At 43.1% G+C, this 16985-nt stretch overlaps 1 protein-coding gene and 1 pseudogene across 3 annotated transcripts in view; both read right to left on the bottom strand.

Moving 5' to 3' along the window:
* The window catches only part of LOC117460964 (oxysterol-binding protein-related protein 10-like), a 127658-nt gene extending 120964 nt beyond the window's left edge, over positions 1–6694 (bottom strand). For all 3 annotated transcript variants that reach the window (XM_034102619.2, XM_034102621.2, XM_034102622.2), the window contains exon 1: positions 6321–6694. The gene's annotated coding sequence lies outside the window, so the exon portion shown is untranslated. The remainder of the gene's footprint in view (positions 1–6320) is intronic.
* LOC139435395 (uncharacterized) lies at positions 5738–16653 on the bottom strand (annotated as a pseudogene).
* Between the last annotated feature and the right edge of the window lie 332 nt (positions 16654–16985).

Here is a 16985-nt window from a genome sequence, read left to right as displayed (position 1 = left end):
GAAAGAAAGAGAGAGAGAGGGTGCTACAGAGAAAGAGAACCAAGTTGACTTGAAGACAAGGAAACCAAGCCATGAGAAGAAAGAGAACGCTATGAATAATTTAAATCTGTTTTCACACAGCAATCTGTTTCCTCTGCTCCACGCTGTCGTGTGAGTGTGTGGAATGCAGTGGATCCAACTCAGACCTCCTTTCTTTTACACATGTAAATGATGAGCAAGCCATAAAGCAGTGTAGATCAATCACCCCCTGTCTACGTATCATTTGTGAAGCAGTTAGAGGGTGAGGCGTGCTACGTTAAACCGTCCGGCTTCAGATGCGACTGGGAACATGGCAGAGCATAAAACATGTTAAGAATGCTGACACTTGCATGGAGAATGCCCCTGAGTCCTGAAAATAAACAACGCAATTAAGAATGCACTTCAGAATGTCACACAGAATCCTTTTTCAGCCGACCGCCTGTGGCAAGCAAAAAAATCACTGCGACATCTGTTTTATAATGAGACAACACAATGGTAAAGATGTGGTTTAGAGAATGATCACGGTACAAACCGTTAATGGACCCAGAACAGGTAAGAACCCACAACCCAAAGAGACACATAAGGGTCAAAATACAATAAGGCTTATTCCAAAGATAGGCAGCAGTCCAAACCCAGAGAGCCAAACAAAAGCAATCAAAGTAAACCATGCAGTGAGAAGCGCTAAATAAATAATATAACATCAGCAAACAAAAGCAAAATCTGCAATATGCCAAAAATAGCCGGATGTCATACTGAATGAGATTCCAAGTATGCATCTGACCAGTCTACCTTGGCCTGCTTTGTCACACAATGAAAAGTGATAGAAAGGTCATCACAAAAGGTTTAAATTGCAGACAGTAACAAACTATAACACATATTACATTATTTCAATCAATTTCTTTCTCTGGATAATGTAGAGAGTGGTGAAGAGTCCCAATATTATTTTTTGTTACATTTTTCATTAGTTTTACCAAAATAACTTGGTTTAATTGTATTTAAAATAACATTTCCAAAGAAATAAATCCTTCGAATCTGCCTGTTCAGTTTCTGTTGGAATGTGAAGGGTTAAATGCCGTCTCTGCGAGTTATGTGAAGACGGGAGAGCTTGGTCCCTCTCTACATTCACAGAGGGCCCGCTATAGTAACTCAACGAGAGAGTAATGTCAACTGACAGTACGATTGACCAATCATATCTTCCCTCTAAATGGACGGGCTTTATTATCGCGGACTTTATGACAAGTTCCGCCCGCTGTGAGGTCTATGCAAGTGGTGCAGTGACGCGTCCTAAAACCCGGAAGTAAGCTGCGCTCGGATTCCCTCGACAGAAAGCAACGGGATTTCTCCATAGGATTTTGGAAAATAGCTCGAAATAAGGTCTGTGGAAAACGAACCTGTTAGATAAATGCACGTTTTGTTCAGCCGGATAATATCCACATGTCTACCCTACTTTTATTATTTTCGAATCATAAATCTAATCGATAGATTTATGATAGATAGATTTATGATTAGCATAAATTCGTTCATGATGGCTCACTTCAGTGATAGTGATGACATCGTTGCGAAATTATGAACCGAGTCATTTTCAAGATTGAGTTGCAATGATAACCTGGAGTGGCAAAGGATCAGCTGAATGACCCGCAAGTGCTTCATCCAAAAGGACAGGAGGATGGACTTTGTGTTTCAGTGATTTATCATCAAAGGTAGGCCTGAGTCAATTACATTTGTAATTGTTACTTGGCTGTGGGTGCCCTGTCATGATAGGTGGTTATATAAATGGTGTTGTTTTGTGTGGTAGAGGGTCGCTGTCATCGATGCGTTTTGCACCCCGGGCCGCTGTTTTGATATTCCGCTGAAGTCTACGCTGTGACGTAATAACTCCTCTTTTTGTTCGAGGGAGGGGGGGGGGGGTCAGAGGGCCTAGGTATAAAAGTCTCGGCTCGCCACTGAGTTAGGGATGTAGGCAACAGCTGTTTTCACCTTTGAAGAGAGTTGAGGAATAAGCCAAATTCAAAACCTGATACACCTGTCAACTTGGTAGGATGGGGCAGAAGGCTTGTCATGAGAAACTTGAGGTGTAATCCTTTATGATTAAATAGTCATCCTCCTCAACGTGGTGAAGCGAAAAACTAAATTGGCAGGATATGGCATCTTTGTAATGACATCAGACTAGCCATTAAAGGAAGGAAGTGAGGTCACTTGACGGACAAGAAAGCAGTTCTTATCCACGTTGTCTTCTGCAATCCAAGGAGGGTGAAATAGGAGCTGAATGAAATGCTTGGACAGTGAGTGTATTGATCTCTCTCCAACCCTGACACCTCACTCATCTGTCAGCAAGGTGTCCAGCCAACCTTTAGATCATGTAGCTCTCGCTATCTCTTAAATCTATCAGAGGATCGGAGCGGCTACTAAAAGGTTGGAGAGAGGAGAAAGAGAGAAGAGTTCATTTAGATCAGGGGTCGGCAACCCCTGGCACGTGTTCCACCCCTGGCACGCGGAACCGTAACCAGTGGCACACTAGGAATACGTGTGCGAAATATTTAAATTGTACTTTGGGATCCTGAACGAGACCACCGGCAGAGCGCGTCTCCCCCTGCAGAAGGAAGCCATGCACGCAACGCAGCGCAGAAGGATAACCCCGCTCTCTTGAACTCCAGTCGACTTTCTGCTGCTTTCCTCCATGGTGAAACGACCAGGGGTGTAGCGCACTTCACACATTGCAGTACCCATAAGGAGCTGTACATGCCGCAGTTTTTGCGTGGCTGTGTCTTTAGTTGAAAGCCCAGTGGCGATCTGCTCATCTGTCATCGAAAATAATACGCTACACAGGGGCGGACTGGCCAACTGTGTGTTCTGGAGAATCACAGTACGTCCGGTCGTCAGCGAACCGAGCCCGGTCGCCAGCGGGCCGTTGACGACTGGGCTCGATCGCTGACGGCCGGCAGTTTATTTATTTAACTGTGTTTAAACGGCATCGTGTAAGTTGCGCTGACAGGCGACAGAGGTCCACAGCTTCACCCCAATTTGCAGTGAGGCTCCCCCCGCCCTCTAGTTGACAGTTCAGGAGCAATTTGGGGTGAAGTGTCAACGGCATGCTGACTGCAGTGGGACTCGAACTTGCTACCCCCTGATTCGAAGTCCATCCACATCCCTTATCTTGACTATCAGATCTCTACCAAAGCATTGTCTGGTTAAGGTGTTCTCTGTATTTTTCTGTTGCATTCTTAACCATGCATTTCTCAAATGTTTTCCGTTCTTGAAAATGAACTGTTTGTACTCCAACTTTGTGTCACTTCGAATTAAAAAAAAAGATGGTGATGGCCAAAAACCAAGATGGCAAATGTCAAAATGCCGAACTCGTGATCCAAAACGCCAGTCCAGTAACCAATGGGTGACGTAATATACAGTTGAATCTGAAATGCCCACTGGATGTCCGTCTGACCTCTCCTACCCATGGATCCTATATCAGCTCTCCAGCGTCTGGGCCGGCCTCCCAAGCAGCTCTACTTGTCCGCCTCAGTCCCCCTCAACCCCTGACCATTCAGTTCCTTCATTTACCAGAACTTTCATTTTCCAACTGCACGCCAGATTTCTTCCTTTAATGCTTACGTGTCCAACTTCAATAAACTGTGTTTCACTCACCACTGACACATCTGTTACCAGGCATTCATCGAATGATCAACTACTCCTACTACTTCTCTGCTCATAAAAGAGAATCCCACATTGAATAGTTTCCAATAGTAATCATAGTAATTCTATCATATCCCAAATAAATTACTCTTAAATTAATCGGATTATTGTCTCAGACCTGTCAGCTGTTATCTAGTGCACAAAATGCCCCAATTTCTTCAATTAGGCCAGCATATCACTCCCAACAGAACATATTGAAATAGTGTTGTCTCCAGAGACTTTGGCGGAACCCCTCGCAGCAGCCGTTCACCAACACAACATTCGAATGGATTTCTTATTTTCATGACTTTCGCAGACTCCATCAAATGTACTTGTTTTGGTCTTTGATTGTATTTACCTTCATTCAAGTTTAGACAATCAGGCCTTTCACATGTTGTTTTGACTGGAAGTTTTTTTTTTATTTGGTTTCTCATTTATTTTGTGCAGGGGACACTTGTAGAAGAGATGTGTTGTAGTTTGGGATTCTTATAGTGTTTTCTCATGTTGTCTATTTTACCATGATTTTCTTGTGTCGCTTGGATTGTTTAATAATTGTTATTACTATTATTATTGTATTCATTTTTGTTGAAATGTCTGTTATTTTCAATGTTTCGTGAGGTCCCCCCTGGATGTCAACGTTACTTTAAAAACGTCACAGAATAACAAAAAATGTAATGCAGTTCAAAAATGTTATCTTATGGAACATTTTAAATATATATTTGTTTTTGTCTCCCTTTTTTCTGTCCGGCCCCCTTTACTATTTTGTAAAGTATGTCCTTCGTGTCCCGTGTCTGTATACTGTATATATATTACATCACTGACTATCTGTTTCCTATATAGTAGGACGTTATTAAATGTTTTCTTTTTGCACATTTAAAAAAAAGCGCAGAAAGCAAAGAAGTGCTTTGGCTCTAGCAGTCAAACGGAAAGAGAATACATGATTAATCAAGGCAGAATGTCTTGGCTCAGTGAAAGCAGCTATAACTCTCTGGTGCATATTCTCTGTCAACCACCTTGTCACAACAACCAACAACAACTACATCCCTGCTGACAGACTGAGAACAACAATAACGCCACAATCAGTGTGATGAAACTGTCTCCAGCCTCAGCTCACACGATGCAGAGTGAAGAAGGCTCAGATCAGGGTTTAATGAAGAAGGGAGATATTTATAACGTAATTGTAACACACACACAAACTGAGTCGAGTACAGCAGTGTGGGACAGAGAGGGAGTGTGTGTGTGTGTGTGTGTGTGTGTGTGTGTGTGTGTGTGTGTGTGTGTGTGTGTGTGTGTGTGTGTGTGTGTGTGTGTGTGTGTGTGTGTGTGTGTGTGTGTGTGTGTGTGTGTGTGTGTGTGTGTGTGTGTGTGTGTGTGTGTGTGTGTGTGTGTGTGTGTGTGTGTGTGTGTGTGTGTGTGTGTGTGTGTGTGTGTGTGTGTGTGTGGGTGGGTGGGTGGGTGGGTGGGTGGTGTGTGTGTGTGTGTGTGTGTGTGTGTGTGGACTAGCATTACTATGTGGGGACCTACATCTGTTTACATAGTCACGTGTGGGGACTCGCCTCCCTTATGGGGACAAATTGGAGGTCCCCATAAGGGGAATCATTAATTTTAGGGTGAAGACTTGGTTAGGTTTAGGATTAGGGTAAGGGTTAGGGTTAGGATAAGTCTCTAGGAAATGCATGTAAGTCAATGTAATGTCCCCTGAAGTGATGTATACATGGTATGTGTGTGTGTGTGTGTGTGTGTGTGTGTGTGTGTGTGTGTGTGTGTGCGTGCGTGTGTGCGTGCGTGCGTGCGTGCGTGCGTGTGCGTGCGTGTGTGTGGTGTGTGTGTGTGTGGTGCGTGTGTGTGTGTGTGTGTGTGTGTGTGTGTGTGTGTGTGTGTGTGTGTGTGTGTGTGTGTGTGTGTGTGTGTGTGTGTGTGTGTGTGTGTGTGTGTGTGTGTGTGTGTGTGTGTGTGTGTGTGTGCAGGGGGTTGGTATAGAGATGCAGGAGTGGAGCAGAGGGCTTTCCTAATCTAGGATGACTCATTCAGTGTTTCTGGGACTTCCACCCCCTCATCTCCTCTCCTCTCTCAGAGCCTCTCCACAGAGTGCAGCTGGATGCATCCTGCACAGTGCACGGAGCAGAGGAGTGAGTGGAAACATGATCTGATGGCGTTTTCACAGATTTAGTGTGATGTGTCCCCAAATTGGCATGATGTAACTTAGATGAAATGAAAATGGTTGTGGATCCTTGTGCATGTCTTTAATTGTACAGAGATGTTGATTAAGGGGTGGGGATCAACACAATATAATGGAGCGAAAGAGATTACTTTGTTAAAAAGGCTTGAAACAGGTTTAAGACTTTTATGTTGCAAAAATATATAGGGTTATCGGAATTATTGGGGATGTTTTCAGATAGGATTTTTATAAAAATGGAATGATAAACCTGATAAATTCAAGTTTAAGTAAAATCAAAACTTCTAATCATCATTTGAAACACCTTTATATTAGTCAAGTCGTGGTCATAACTACAGCAGATGTATTGCTCTGACCCAATATGAATATTATAGGAATACGATTAAAACAACCGTTCAAATCTCCAAATCCCCTAACAATAAAAACAAACATCACAAGTGGATGAATAAAAGCACACTACCTGCTCTGCCAGCCGTGGAGCGGGTTAGTGTATTTCCTCAGGACCCCCTCCAGGTGCCTCTTGGTGCGGGCTGTTTTAAGGGGCGAGGGGCCCGACCCTGCGCCGCTGTCCCTGGTCCCGGAGCCTGCTCGGTGCTCCACGGCAGCGGGGCTGTGCGGCTGTCCGCCCCGCTGCTCCTGCCTCCTGCAGGGGCTCCGAGCGGGACTCTGCTTCATGCTGAGGCTGGATCGGGACGCGTAAAGGCGCACAGGACGGAAATGTGAGGGTTTAATGCAGAACAATGCAGCGCTCTGGAAAGTGATGCAGCGATGAGAGAGAGAGGGAAACAAGTGGAGCTTTACTCCATCCTCTCACACTGTGACACACGGGAGGGATATTCCGACTCTACACTGCGGAGCTCTCTCTCTCTCTCTCTCTCTCTCTCTCTCTCTCTCTCTCTCTCTCTCTCTCTCTCTCTGACGTTATTGCGTTTTTATTTTGGAAATCCCGGGTTGGCCACTCCCCCGAAAGCCCGGGATACTCCCCCGAAAGCCGGCCACTGGGAATCAATAATGCAGTAAAAGCCCAGATAACATTCCATGGGCTGTATTTATGTTATTATTAGAAACGAGAATATTCCTAATAAACCTGCAGCCAAGGACCTTTGGACATGATGCTGAGCTGACATATTATCAGCCGTGCGTGGGCTCACAGATGATTTTTGCACATGTGGTGTCTTTTTAATAATGCATGAATGCAAACAGTCTTCAGAGTAAGCACCTGGAAATATAACACCCCCCCCCCACACACACACACATATATATATATATATATATATATATACAATTTCAGAATCAAACAGAGCACTCTCATAATAACGTAACACTATCAGAGACTGAATATATCCGCCCCCCCCCCCCCCCTCTCCCCTCTGGTCGCTACAATGAGGACAATAAATTACGGGCCAACATTTTATTTACAAGTATTGAAAGTAAGCAGAGGACACCAAACCAACTGAGACCGGTCTGTCCGCTGCATCTACGCACACACTGTACAACACACACACACACACACACACACACACACACACACACACACGCACGCACACACACACACACACACACACACACACACACACACACACACACACACACACACACACACACACACACACACACACACACACACACGCACCTATAGGCTAACAGCCGTTGTGTATTTTATTATGTGAAGCACTAAATGGTTTTAGAAAAATATCGACTCTTTGTTTGTAGATATGAACTAAAGCAAATAAAGAGAGTAGGTCTGTTATACTGAGTGATATATATTATACACACTGCTCTGCTTTCTGCACGGACCTCACAGCTGTTCTCACTGGAAACATCGCGACGCGATGAAAGCAGTTAATAAAATAATATCCAGGGGATGCATGCAGAGCTGTCATTGGCTGAGATAAATCCAGCCGTGCGTCCAGCCGTGCGACCATACGTCACGACTCTTTGCAACATCTCTGTTCCCGGAAATGCATCCACAAAGGAGCCGTGGAGGACCCATCAGTGTATCCTCGGTTATAGCTCCTCCAGAGAGCCTCCTCGACGCTCGATCCTCGGTCCTCGAAGTGCATTTAGAGAAATGAGATGTCCTTCAACATGGCGCGCTGAAATTTATTTCCGGGTCACTACCGGAGGACAGAGGAGTCGAGGAGTCGGGGAGGGGGATTTGATTAAATGAGAAAGGGCCACTGTGTTGTGTGTGAGGTTTCTCAGGTTTCTAATCAGTCATATTAAAGGGATTTTTATTCTGTTATCTTTAGCATAAAAACACGATATCTGCTGCATATGCATAATCCTTAAAGCCTTTGTTCATTCGGAATGATGTTATCTTTTATGCAGCAAGTATACCTGTTATGTAATCGAGAGACCACCGTTTACGTCAACAAACACGAAAACTACAACTTCTTCCAACGGACTCGTCTACGGCACATTCCCAGTCCCTGTGAGTGGAGGACAGAGAGCCAGCAGAGCGAACACCGACAGCTCCACACATGGCCTCCCCGCTCAGAGTCTCCATTCTCGGCTGCGGGAACTGGTAAACTGGGTGGAGGCGGAGCTTAGAGAGGGACAGCACTGTGTGGAGCTGTGAGAGGACAGAGGACAGGAGCTGGATGCCACTTATTTTAAACACGTCACACAATAACGAATTACATGTCAAATATTGTCATCAGTAACCTAAACCAATTGATCACAATATAAAAGCGAACCTCAATATCGAATGCCATGCAAATACATACAACAGAAAATAAATAAAACTAAAAAGATTCAACATTCAAGGCTTCTATTGTCATTTGTACACAGTGTCGATGTCAATGAAAATCTTAGTTCACAGGCTCCTCCAACAGTGCAACACAATTAAACAGATATAATAGCGCAAGTAAATACAAATAAAACAGAATAGAAATAATGCAAGAATAGTCTACAAGTAATTGGAATATGATATATTAGATCATTCGTTTTTTTAAGTTGCAAACAGATGAATGTTATGGATGTTTTTTCCAAAGTTCAGATGTTCTACAGCCTTATGGCCTGTGGAATGAAACTGTCTTCTGCTTAAGTGTGTCGTGTAATAATGGACTTGTGAAGCCAACCCACTTGCTGCCTTTATCCATATTCAGTTCACAAATGCTTGAATTACTTTGTGTAACTCGTACTTTTAAAATGCCTACAGTAGGTGTCAAGGCTCATGTAATGCTTGCACATTATATATGTCATTTATAATTCCGCAGTGACATATTTAGTGACGGATTGAACACAAAATGGCAATACTTCTACGCTCTTTAAAAGTGTTTGAGCAAAAGTAGAATATTATAACCTTCATCCAGGACTGCATATGTTTTAGCTAACCAATAAACCCAGTTGTCCTCACTTGACCCCTGTATGGAGCATGACAACAGATAGTTGTATATACAAGCACCTCATATAGTGCCTTATCTACAGCAGACAAACCTCTAATTCAATTTAAAAAACACACTGAACTCCTGACTGCTTGGGTTGCAGGGGCTCAGCCATCGCACATCATCAACACGGAGCATGAAAACATCAAGTGCCTTCCGCGATACAAACTGCGGGAGAATGTGGTGAGAGAAATGTTCTTTTAGCCATCACAAATGTACCGCAGCGCTTTGAAGCCGTGTAGGTAACACTGCTTGTGGCTTCAAATGGAAACAGGTCATGAATATATTAAATATAGTTATTCAAATGTAAAAAATAAGGTTTGATGTGACTTGTGAACCAGATTCAGCCCAGTTTTAACCTCGATGTCAACTTCCGAATCAGTTTCTAATGAGACATCACGAGACAACTCAAAGCCCACCTTGTGCTCAGTTGGAAGCGGTATGTCTCTTTGTTTTCTCCAGGCGGCTGTCCCGAAGCTGCGCGATGCCCCAGAGGCGGCTGACCTGCTGGTGTTCGTGGTCCCTCACCAGTTCATTGGAAGTCTCTGTGACGACATGAAGGGATGTGTGTTTTTTTGTTGTTTTTTTAACCTTTATTTAACCAGATAAAAGCATTGAGATAGAATCTCATTTGCAATGCTGACCTGGCCAAGAAGGCAGCAACGTTACACATAACACATAACACAAACATATAAAATACAGAGAACATAACTAAGAAAACAAAAGATAAAAAGCAGTCACTACATTGTGCACATTAGGACAGTACGAAAGGTGCACTACTTATTACTGCAAGAGCAGCTGGTGGTAAGGACTTCAGACAACTTTAATTTAAAACACGCTATAGGACAAGTGCCCTCAGTTTGAGGCGTGATTGAAGGTCATTCCAAGACCAAGGACCATAATAAAAAAGACTCCTTTTCCCAGCCTCAGTCCGCACAGCAGGAACCTGGAACCGTATCCAGGCACTGGATCTGAGGTTGTAAGAGTCACAAACTGGAGCAAATCTGGCACATATGTACAGTGGAAGCTTACCTAAAATGGCTTTATACATTAATAAAAACCAATGCTGCATCCTACGCATAGTAAGTGAGGACCATCCAGTTAGGCTATACAGTTTGCAATGATGAGTCCTATAGGGTGCATTTGATATATATCGCAGTGCAGCATCGTAGAGTGGGTCAAGTTTGGCCAAAACAGTGGGACAGGCAAATCTATAAATGGTATCACCGTAGTCCAGCTGGGACAGGAATAAGCCAGAGACCAACCTTTTACGGGGTGAAGTTGAAAAACAACATTTAAGTCTGTAAAGGAAGCCAAGAGTGAATTTCAATTTCTTAGTTAGAACTTCAATATGGTGTTTGAAGTTGAGATTACTGTCCAACCAAAAGCCCAGATATTTGTAGGTATCGACAAACTCAACAGAGACGCCATCAAGGGTGTCAATGGAGAAGCAAGAGTCCCCCAAAGCTTGGGGAATCACTCGTATAAAGGTATTAAGGCTACTTGTTATTGAGTTCCAACTGGCTATCTGGGTCTGCCTGCATCACTGCTGGAGGACCAAGACAGTCTTTGTTGTTTTACCTACCAAGCTTCATTCAAGTTACAGTAATATGATGCATATGTTCTTAAAGTCCTTTAAAGACCCTTAGTTTTAATGTGTGGGTATTCCCAAATGAGTTGTAAGAGGGATTTAGGAATAGCAGCTCTTTAATGTGTAGCCCCCTCTTTGTAGCCCTATCAAAGTTGACTCAAAAGTGGTTTTGTGGACCGGTGTAGTATTTTCTTTGTTATATCTTTATCAGTTAACAGTCAAGGTGTTGCATAAGAATTTGGAAGCTGTTGCTGTGAACCAGTGTTTCTCAAACTTTTTCATACCAAGGACCACTTAACCAATAAAAAAAACTCGCGGACCACCTAACTCCACAAATATCCAAAAACACATCGTTTTTTACAAATCGCCTGAAAATGGTACAAACAAGTGGCCACATGTGTGATGAAGGTGTTACATGCAATCGAAAGTGAAACTTAAGCTCGCTCCATAGCGGAGATATTCCCGCGAGAGTGCGGAAAACTTAAATTTATTTATTTATTTCAAATGTGAAATGTTACCAATATACTCACGGACCACTAGGGGGCGCTCACGGACCACCAGTAGTCCGCGAACCACACTTTGAGAAGCACTGCTGTGAACACACAACATAAAATACATTCTCAATGTAGGTGAAACAGACAACCTTAGAAAACACAAATCAACAGTGTGATGCAATGAGAGAGCGTTTGTTTCTGGTCTACCCACAACTTGAAGAACTTTACTACACACACCGACGTCTACCCATTCAGCCACACATCCGTACGCTGATGGCAGCGGCTGCCATTACAAGTGCAGGCTCGTCACCAAGAACAGTTCGTGGTTCACTTTCCTGCTCAAGGCGACTTCGAGAAAATAGTAGAATCTCACATATTTTAACAGTTCAAAACTATTATACTGCTTTCAGAATGTATGTATATTATCCTGATAATCATACACTTACAATTCTGGAAATGCCACTCGAACATACCGAAATCACGATACTAACATTTTATTAAACACGTGTTTGTATTGCATCACAAATACAGGACACATTATGAAGACATTAGTTTTGAGTGAAAATCAAACAATCCTAAATAAGGTAACCCTAAATCACAAGTTACCCCTGAGTCTTTTTCTTCGTGTTGTGCGGGTTAAATCCCACATCGTGACATCAGTTAGAGAGCTGAGGAGGCTTTTTATAGAACATCTGAAACCCAGGCTGTGTGCTCCACTCTGGGGCTTGTTTGTTCATTTCCACTGCAGCACAGATGACAGATATGAAAGCTGTGCCACACACACACACACACACACACACACACACACACACACACACACACACACACACACACACACACACACACACACACACACACACACACACACACACACACACACACACACACACACACACACACACACACACACACACACACACACACAGTTTGTGTATGGGACTACGTTGGGGGGAATGAATGCTCAGCTCTCTCCAGGTAAAAAGGCATATTAAAAGCGGTGTCGCAGCTTCCTTCCTGTGTTTCCTTAACCCACTTAAACGCCTTTCAAACGGATATTTCTTACACGTTTTCTTTTCATTTTATTAGTTTACTCGCAGATGCAGTTACTTGTTTGGCTTCTAATGATGTGCTGTTATTATATGTGGCCTCGTGGTTCATCAAAACACATTTTACAAAGAAAATAGGCCTTTACAATTTCCAACCAACTCGAAACAAAAAGGCAAAACTAAATTATATCAAACTAAGATCGTCTTTCTTTCTAATATGAAGTGCGTCTTCCACACCGTTTGCCAATATCTGTGTTTCTTAAATAGCAGCGCTGTGGGAATTTCAGTCCTGCATAGTCCCTTGACTCCAGATGTCTTCACTAGGTGTCGATATTATTTGACCTTTTCACAAAAAAGAAAAACGCTCTCATACTGTGTTGGGGGGCATTGTGGAGGGGGGCTTCCGATCAGGCCTAAGGTGTTGCAGGACTGAGAGAGACACTAGGCTGGATTCACGCTTAATTTCCCCCAAGAATAGAAAGCCAGGAGCAAAGTAGGTCGCATGTGTTACCTTACCATTTTAAATAAAGTAGACCTTCAGAATAAAAGCATCATCTCATCATATTTAAAGGTCCCCTGTTATACTGTTTTTCATCAATATACTATAGGTCTCAAAACATGTCTCTGATTGCATCCCATAATCCCCTCTATTTCAGCCCTGTTTCCAAAGTGCTGATTCTCTGTCTGTTACTTTAGATCAGTGTTTCTCAAACTTTTTCATACCAAGGACCACTTAACCAATAAAAAAAAACTCGCGGACCACCTAACTCCACAAATATCCAAAAACACATCGTTTTTTACAAATCGCCTGAAAATGGTACAAACAAGTGGCCACATGTGTGATGAAGGTGTTGCGCTGGGCTATATCATGCAATTGAAAGTTAATCTTAAACTCGCTCCATAGCGGAGATATTCCCGCGAGAGTGCGGAAAACTTAAATGTATTTATTTATTTCAAATGTGAAATGTTACCAATATACTCACGGACCACTAGGGGGCGCTCACGGACCACCAGTGGTCCGCGGACCACACTTTGAGAAGCACTGCTTTAGATGAAAATAAGGAGCACTCCCCACGCCCCTCTGAGAGATATTTGGTTGTTTTTTTTAAACACAATGGTACCTTGCTTGGTTGGTTATTAGCTAATGGTTACACAAGCCAAAAAACCATTATGACATCACAACATGGCCCAAAAAAAGGCTTTTATATAAATGGATCAAGACAAAAAGTGAGCAAATGTTTTTTTCCTGAAACGTTCAGAGTCTCTTAATACAGAGGGGACACATATTTATGTATAAAATACATGAAAAAGTGGATTTTGTATAATAGGTGACCTTTAAAAGAACATGTACATTTTGCATGAACAATTCAATCAATCAATGTTTATTTATATAGCCCAATATCACAAATGTTGTGATATTTCGATATTTCTATTGAAACCAACATAATCTAATATAGAGTTAAATGCAACAGTAAGGCTATTTTTATCGTCGTCAACATGAATATTAAAGTCACCTACGATAATTACTTTATCTGTTTTAAGAACCAAAGTTGATAAAAACTCAGAGAATTCTGATAAGAATTCTGAATAAGGACCTGGTGCACGGTACACTGTAACAAATAAGATTGGCTGCAAAGTTTTCCAGGTCGGATGCGTAAGACTAAAAACGAGGCTTTCAAAGGAGGTATAATTTAACTTTGGTTTAGTATTGATAAGTAAACTTGAGTCAAAGATTGCTGCAACTCCACCTCCTCGGCCCGTGCCTCGAGCAATATGAGTGTTGACATGGCTGGGTGGAGTGGCCTCATTTATGCTGACATATTCTTCATGTCTCAACCAAGTTTCAGTGAGACAGCATATATCAATATTATAATCTGATATTAAATCATTTACCAATATTGCTTTAGATGCTAGAGATCTTATGTTTAAGAGACCACATTTAATATTCCTGTTTTGTTGCACTGTAGTAGTTGTTACATTTCCTCTTATTAGGTTATTATGTATGACACCTCTATTAGGTTTTACCTTAAATTGTCCTTGGGCAGACACACACACCGCTAATATTGGGTATTTTATTGGGTTCGGGATTCCTATGGATGACTGCCGAGGAGAGAGCGCAGAGAAGCGTATAAAACTGCGACTCCGCCTCCTGGTCTCAACTCCAGTTTGTCATGGATTAAGTCCACAAAGCCCTGAAATGTTTGCCGAAATGAGATCTGCACCTTCCAAAGTAGGATGAATGCCGTCTCTCTTAATCAGACCAGGTTTTCCCCTGAAGGCTGTCCAATTATTTACGAAGCCCACATTGTTTGCTGGGCACCACCAAGACAACCAGCGCTGAAATGATGACATGCGGCTATACATGTCATCATTGATCAGATTGGGGAGGGGACCAGAGAAGATTACGGTGTCCGACTTTGTTTTAGCATAACTACACACCGACTCCACATTAAGCTTGGTGCATTCTGATTGGCCTAAACGAACATCATTACCACCGACGTGAATAACAATCCTACCGTATTTACGTTTATTTTTAGCCAGCAGTTTAAGATGCGCCTCAACGTCGCCCGCTCTGGCCCCCGGAATGCATGTGACTGTGGAGGCTTCGGTCTCTAAATTCACGTGTCTCATAATAGAGCTACCAATAACCAGAGTTGGCTTCTCAGCGGGTGTCTCGCTGAGTGGGGAATATCTGTTAGATACGTGAACGGGTTGGTGGGGACCTGCGGGTTTCGTGTTATGCCCCTTCTGAGCAGTCACCCAGTCTGCTGGCTGCTCAGGAGTTACCGGGGGACGGCTAGTACGAGCTACCTGTTGCCGGTCTATACCGGCTAACATGGGTTTTAATGTAGCTGAGTTACTTTCTAAAATGCGGAGCCGGGCTTCTATGGCTGATTCCCGCCTCCAACCTAGCAACTGTACTACATTTAACACACGCAGGCCGTGTAGCAATGTCATGATACTGTCATGAAGCTATGGTAACCTCTCCTTAGAGCGCGTGGAATGAAGGATTCAACAAAGCAATGCGCTAGGAAAACTAGATCTCATATAATAAAAACAGTTATTCTTAATTCTGTTCTTCCAGCAGTATAATGAAGGCTCCAATTAAAACCTTTTAATAAACACATATATTTCCATTAGCCGTTTTCTTTGCTTCATACTACCATGTTGTCTTTCTATCTCAAACTATATTTTTCTCGATGAGCAGCTAATTATCCATCCACAAAGCGTCTCAGAGCAGTGTCTGCAGCTGCAGTGAAGTGCAGGTTGCCAGGTTTTGGCTTTGGTATTTTTGCTTATTGGTTTGAAAGCATCTTAGGGACACGGAGAGACAGCTGTCCAGCTGCTTTACTGCAGTGCTGAGTCCAGTATCAATCTGTGCACGTCTCCAAAAAGCACGAAACACAAGAAGTAGTAAAGTATTGCACGTAAGAACAAAATGTTCCTTATTTCCCTCTCATTCAGCCCTTCACTGCTTCAGGACGCACGAGAGTACCTTTGGCAATAATTCCACGAGGGGCTGAAGAAGATGAATACAAATACCTGGTTTGATTCTCTGATGTTTATGAGCTCTTCTCTAGTGAAAGAGCTCAATGTGCTGCGAGCAACAACAAATAGAAAACAACACAGTGTGAAGCTGACCGTCGAGCAGCCCGACCAAGCAAGGAGGCAGAGAGTTCAAATATAACCCGGTGTGGGCATTTATTACTCCTTGTGGTACACGACACAGCCTCAATATTACTGTCTCATGTGAACACAGTCAGCAGCAACAAGGATCTCACACACACAAACAGGAAGCACAGAGCCTAAATACACACAGGACCAATCAAACGAACAAGACACAGGTGAGGGGGAGGAGACAACACAGGGCACCAGGTGAACCCAATCACCAACAATGAAGCTATACAACCCGTAAAGAGATCACCTCCGTGACACACAGTGAGACCACAACACAGAGGCAGCCATACTCAGTGCCATCAGTTGTATTTATCAAAATGATTGACCATGTGACCAGAACCATGGACAGCGCTGTTTCTTGTGAGAGTAGGTGTGGCGCTGTCAGAAACAAAGCAGAGATTGTGAACCCATGTGCTTCCTTTCAGTCTTAGTAAATACACTTTGGACTCTCATTCAAGTCACTTCATTCATCAAGTTTACGACTCACCTCCCAACACTCTCTGATTGCTCTGTAGCTTTCAATCAGAGCTCTGGTGGAGTCAGCTCTGCAGCTCCACCTACTGGACAGTGGTGTCCGAGTCCTGCTGATGTTCATGTCCAGGTTGTTACAGTTAATATTTCATTCCAACTGTGAAGTGATGCGATACAGTGACGGTAAACTGGAGATCGAAGAAATCTTCACAGCTACCGTCAGTGCTGGCAACTCAAAGCACAGAATGGAGAAAGGGGATTGCTCTTTTTGAATGATCCAGGATTCGGTAATATTCACAATGCATGCTTCTGGGGCCAGATGATGAATCATGTTTATGACCCATTCAAACTGCTCCTGTGTGGCTGTGAAGAGGCTCGCACCAAAGCATTCTCTCCACCCCTTCCCTTCCTCGCTGATAAAGCACATGGGATATTTCCATCTAACTCGTTGTCCCC

This window comes from Pseudochaenichthys georgianus, chromosome 16, assembly GCF_902827115.2.
Source record: "Pseudochaenichthys georgianus chromosome 16, fPseGeo1.2, whole genome shotgun sequence".
Classification (NCBI taxonomy): domain Eukaryota; kingdom Metazoa; phylum Chordata; class Actinopteri; order Perciformes; family Channichthyidae; genus Pseudochaenichthys; species Pseudochaenichthys georgianus.
The sequence above is the reverse complement of the archived record's forward strand: the minus strand, read 5'-3'. Positions and strand labels throughout refer to the sequence as shown.